Source organism: Palaemon carinicauda, unplaced genomic scaffold (genome assembly GCF_036898095.1).
Source record: "Palaemon carinicauda isolate YSFRI2023 unplaced genomic scaffold, ASM3689809v2 scaffold299, whole genome shotgun sequence".
In the NCBI taxonomy this organism is placed as follows: Eukaryota; Metazoa; Arthropoda; class Malacostraca; order Decapoda; family Palaemonidae; genus Palaemon; species Palaemon carinicauda.
Genome location: NW_027170654.1, coordinates 100087 through 106086, shown reverse-complemented (window position 1 = coordinate 106086; position 6000 = coordinate 100087). Strand labels below are relative to the sequence as shown.

Below are 6000 nucleotides of genomic sequence, written 5' to 3'. Positions count from 1 at the left end.
ATTTACATAATTTAACAGGTATATATTTATCCTAAACAACATCACATGAATGTATTTAGATAATTTAACAGGTATATATTTATCCTATCAACTGGTAATGACGTCATTGAAGAAGTATGAAGAAGAAGAATCAACTGGCGCTTTTGTTTACATGTATAGACGACTGAATCATGAAGTATAATGGATCATAAGTATCGCTTTAAGGGATTCAATAACCTTGAAATGGAGACTTTTGATCCATTATATTTCAAGATTCAGTCGTCTATAGTCCTCTCTCTCTCGAGAGAGAGTCCCAAGTTCTCCTGTCGTCAAATCATAAATGTTTTCATATTTTGAAGTGTAAAATAAGATGTCGGTTTCAGATTGCAAGAAACAGAAGACAGTAAGTGTTGAATATGGTTTATTTTGACATTATTTAGCCGGGAATTATGTTATTTAACCGGTAAAGCTGAATTTGCTGGCGTATCATATGGGGGTGTTTTTGACTAAATGTCACGTACCATATTTATGTATCTAATTAATTTGATTTCTTATTTTATTAATTATTTTCACTATTTTCATTCATATTTTAAATAAAACCAGCTTTTTTGGCCTTTATTTTGGCACTGTTTGGCCGGTTAAGTCGTAGGTTATGGGCGCTGCCTGGGGTTTCAAAACTTTGATTTTTCAGTTAGTAAATTTAATCTAATATTTGAAATAACTTTTATTACGGAAATATGTCGTATTTTGGGTTTCATTGTATATTATTACATCTCAATGTATCGTAGTATTCCAACTACTTTTTCTTATAGGAAAAATTACGCTCCCTTCGAAAATAACACTCGTTCCCGTCGCAAATGAATAGTTACAGAAATATATATACATCTATATCCGCCGATAATGGGGGACCCCCAGTGGGAACTCGGGGTTTTGGGTGGGGAAAACATACTGGGGAACCGATATATAACCGTAATTCAGTCCTTTTCTTCTCTATACATTTCTTTCTGGTATTTATTATAACCGTAGAAATAGACAAATCAGTATACCTGGATATATTTGGGAGGAGCCGTTTCAAAGGTTATTTCTTTTAGTAATACAGTAACCAGCGCTGCCAACGCCTGATGTAGATTAAATGTTAGCATTCCATTCCTGATGTAGATCAAATGTTAGCGTTTCATGCTAACATTAGCACCCATTTGTTCGTTTGTTCGTTCGCCCCACCTTCCGTCCTTCGTTTCTCTCCATTATTACTCTTTTTATTACTGTATTATTTTCTCATTTTATATTCCCATTCAATATGATTTATCATACATTCCATTTTACCTTCCTATATTGGGTTTATTTGTTTTGTTATTTCCTTTCCCATTTGTTCGTTCGTTCGTTTCATCAGTTTCCGATCTGCGCATATATCCCCCCGCCCCCTGCGCAGGAGTTTCCACTCCCCCTTTTACTCTTTTTATTAGTGTTATTTTCTCATTTTTTATTCCCATTCAATATTATTTATCATTCATTCCATTTTACCTTCCTATATTGGTTTTATTTGTTGGGTTATTTCTTTATCCCTTCCCGGTTTCACATAAATACTTACCCTGGACTAGTTTTTTTTATCCAGTTAATTCTCGGTATGATCTCCTCATTTTATATTCCCATTCACTATTATTTAACGTTCATTCCATTTTATCTCCCTATATTGTTTGTAATTATTTTTGTTGGTTAGTTCCTTTTCTCTCCTCTGTGTCTTATAAAACTTTTCTTTCGTCTAGTTTCCGTAATTAGTTCATTCATGTTTTCTCTTTTGTTCGTTGTTTTTCCCTTAACCAATCATCACTCTAGTCCTATTCAGATATCTCCCTACCCCCCCCCCCCCCTTCCTTTATCTCTGTATGCGCTGTTTTCCGACCCATTGTTCCCCTGCCTTTCCCGTTTTAACCTTTGACCTAGTTACTCGTCCTTCGTTACTAGTGCGTTTTTTTTCCCGTATTTTGAGATGGAACATATTATAGAAACTTGTACCGGTTGCAGCATTCCGTATCTAAAAGCAGTGGCTCAATTCCATGGTGATTTTGGTGATAATTCAGGTTATGTTGATCATTTTCTTAAATCTCACAATGTTATTCCTCAACGTTTAAACTGCCCCAACCGAGTCCAGCAAGTTTCGACGTTTCCTTCATAAAAGTAAGTCATTCCTCAATAGTCATTATTCGTGTTTTGTGACCGGGGTACTTCTAGGCAAGGTTAGGTGGGTTTGTTAGGTTCTGTGGCCTTTCTGTACTTTTTATATATTTCGTACCAGTTATATGGAGAAATTATTGAATATATCTGAGGAGATATTTAGCAGTTCTAGCTCTAGTGATGCCATCGTGTCGTTGGTAGTTCTGTGTACCATTCGTCTCCGTTGGTAGTACTGTGTATCAAGGTAAGTCATTCCCCCATTCTTATTATATGTGTTTTGTGACCGGGGTACTTCTAGGCAAGGTTAGGTGGGTTTGTTAGGTTCTGTGGCCTTTTGGTACTCTTTATTTATTGTGTAATAGTTTTATGGTAGTATTATTTAGTTTACGTATGGAAAAATTTATTTCTACCTCTAGTAATGACATCGTGCCGTTGGTAACACTGTGTACCATTCGTCATCGTTGGTAGTTCTGTCAACCATTGGTAACGTTGCTAATGTTATCGTCCCCGACATCTGTTGTTTATATATTTTAACTCAGTATATATGTCCACAGTGTTAATATTTGTATGGTTCATTTGTATTGTATTTCATTGTGTGATTTCGTACAGGAAATATATGATTTCCTATAGTAGATATCGTGATTTAACTGGTTTTCTCATTCATTTCATCCGTAATAACATCAACCAATTCGTCAACTTATAACTAACCGAATTGGTTGATCTGTTTGTTTGCGATTGAAATGGTCATCAAAATCGGTTAAATCTCGTTATTTGCTATAGGAAATCATATATTTCTTGTGGTTAGTCACTCGATGTAATAATATACAAAATTACCGTATTTTGTTCCATTTTAGTCCCACTTTTGACAAGGTTGTAGGCTAGACCCTAGCCCACCTATGGTGGATAGGTAAAACTTTGTTGCTTTGGTTGTTTGATGGGAGAGGTTTGGGATAACTAGAAAATAGAGTAATAAACGTCAGTAATCGGATGTTTTTTCACTGGAATTATATTCAAACGAAGCCTTTGTATTTCAGCAGCCAGTTCCTCTCGTGTGGATTAAAAATTTACATCAACTAACTAAACTTCCCCCCCCCCCTAACCTAACTTACAACCCCTGTACTTACTTAATGAGGGGGGGTTGCAGACGCCCCCCTGCGACCCCCGTAGCCTTTGTAGGGTGACGGCCAGATCCCGTAGAAAACGGGACTATTCTGAACTGTGGCTGTCGTTCTAAAAACGATTTTGGCGGGAGAAGCTAACTTAAAAAACCCACCTAACTTATGCTAAAAGCTGTATCCTTACCCAGGGGGGCTTTGCCCCCCCAGACCCCCCCCCTTTACACAACAGTTTCCTTACCTACGAGTACGACGGGAGAAACTAACTTAAAAAACCCACCTAACCTATGCTAAAAGCCGTGTCCTTACCCAGGGGGGCTGCACCCCCCCCCGGACCCCCCCTTACACAACATATTTAAGATCCGTAGACCATTTCCAAACGTTTTTATTCTTTACAAGATAACAGTCGGAGCGATAATAAGCAAATTAGGACGCTTGGCCGTAGCGCTACAAACTACCCCGACCCCCCCTTACACTGCTGTATTCTAAGTCAGACATAATAATACATACAGGTGACCGCTATCGTACATACACCCCCACTGGAATTATAACCGAATGAGATATCAATGAATTCACTAGTTTTGTAAAGGCTTGTCTCAACAATCTACATACTAGGACCACTTTGCGCATGAATGTCGGAAACATGTGAGAATAGACAACAAGAAACTTCTTGGAACACCGAAAAAACCCTAATTTTGTTCTTGGCATTTCATACGATGTCAAATAACTGAAATTTCACTCGTTTGTCCTAAAGTTCTACATACTGTACTAGGAACACTCGACGGACGTAGGTGGGAACCTTGGGGTTTGGGTGTGGTTAAATAGGACTAAACGTGATTATTTAACCCTTGTGAGATTTGTAAAAGGCCACTGAACCTAACAAACCCACCTGACCTAACGGAATAGTTCCCAGGTTACAACCCCCTAGGCGGGGCAAGCTCCCGGATCCCCTTCCCAGGTCACAACCCCTAACCAGATTTGTAAAAAGCCACCTAACCTAACTTAGTAGTTCCCAGGTTACAACCCCCTAGGCGGGGCAAGCCCCCGGACAGCCTTCCCAGGTCGCAACCCCAAGCCAGATGTGTAAAAGGTTATAGAACCTCAAAAACCCACCTAACCTAACCTAATAGTTCCCAGGCCATAACCCCTAGCCGGGGGCAAGCCCCAGACCTCCTCCAGGTCACAAACTAAAACGGAATAAAAAATAAATCCTTACATTATGTTAAAGTGAATCACAAATAAATCTCTCTCCTACACAATAAAACGGTGGGCAGCACTCTAAATTATATCTTAATCACACTGTAATAAAAATATTACTTAGGATTACCTTTATGTGCATTTTTTACGGCAATTGTGGTTCCTGCATCTCCTATTATACACGATCGTCCTCAAAGTATCAAGCTGACCGATATGAGTAATAAATTCAAGCACATCGCTCAAAGAAAAACCACAGTATAGGATATGCGTCCGTCCATCTTGGAGGTTAGCGCTGGAAAGGCCGACCTCGCTCAGGTCAATCTTGGGTCGCAGGTGGGTTAAAAAGTTTGAAATCACACGGCCAACAAAAGCAGGCCTACACGCGCACGGAAAAGAAAGGTTGGTTTGGTTGGGCTGATTGACACTGGCTTAATCCTCCTAAACATCTTAACTAGATGTTGCTTACCCTAACCTTTGGTTGTATATATAACAAATTAGTTTGTTCCGTAACTGGAATACAAACCACGCTATTTAATAGGGGTATTACTTTCGGCGTAGCTGAAATGACGAGCCATTAATTTTTAACGAAGGTTTACTACCCACTTCGCTAGTTAGCGGGGGTAGCCCCCCCCCCTCTTCACACACCTGTGCTTGAGCTCACTTTGCTCTTGGCTCGGATGGTGGTCGGACGTGTCCACTCTCATCCTCGCCATCATATTGGCAGCCATTAACGCTTTTTGTTCTTTCTTTTTCTAGTTACTGTGTACGTGAAGTTGGCCTCTGCGACCATGCGCACCTACCCTGGTTTTCCCGACCGCCTTTGTGGAACGCTCATGTCGGCGGTCGAGACTGATCCTCACGCCCTTTGTCCTTCTTTTAGGGGCCAACTGTGTGATAATGTCAACAAGTGTAGGGAGTACTCTGCCTCCCAGCGGGAAAGGTTTTCGCGACGGCGGAAGAAGTCCAAGGGGGTATTTCTCCTTCGAAGGTTGCTTCGAAGGAAGAAAAACCCAAGGCCTCTTCTTCCGTTGCCCAAACCTCTTCCGAAGCTCCCACTCGGTGGGTCTCTTTCGAGAGACCGTCGAGTGGTAGCATAGATCGAATTATTTCTAACCAACCTCGGGTCTCGAGAGATGACGTTGCTTCCCCTAGCCAAGCAGCTCCACCTCTCCCCCCAGAGCAGGACATGTCACTAACTTCCCTTTTTCAGCTTTGGTCCTCCTTGGGGCTTACGGGTTTGCCCTCCAAGGAGGTTTTGCTTGATTATATCCGCCTGGGTGCTGCTGTCAAGCGATCGTCGTCACCGTCAGAGGTTGATCCCCTGTCTTTTGTCGACGTTGTGGTGTCAGAGGTATCCCGTGCGGTTTCACCCATCTCCTCTTCCACTCCAGACTCTACGTTAGCTGACGACTTGGTTTCTCCCGTTCCTAACCATCCTATGAGGGGGAAACTAAGTCCATCGTCAGTCTCTCCTGCTAGTGTTTCTTCCCCTCGGGGGAGTTCACTTACAGAGACTCCTCTTCGGAGGACTGCTGAA

At 41.1% G+C, this 6000-nt stretch overlaps 1 long non-coding RNA gene across 1 annotated transcript in view; it reads left to right on the top strand.

The window, feature by feature from the left end:
• Positions 1–274: 274 nt before the first annotated feature.
• Positions 275–6000, top strand: part of LOC137636436 (uncharacterized) — a 53368-nt gene continuing 47642 nt past the window's right edge. Inside the window, exon 1 of the long non-coding RNA XR_011043102.1 lies at positions 275–382. This is a non-coding gene — a long non-coding RNA (uncharacterized lncRNA). The remainder of the gene's footprint in view (positions 383–6000) is intronic.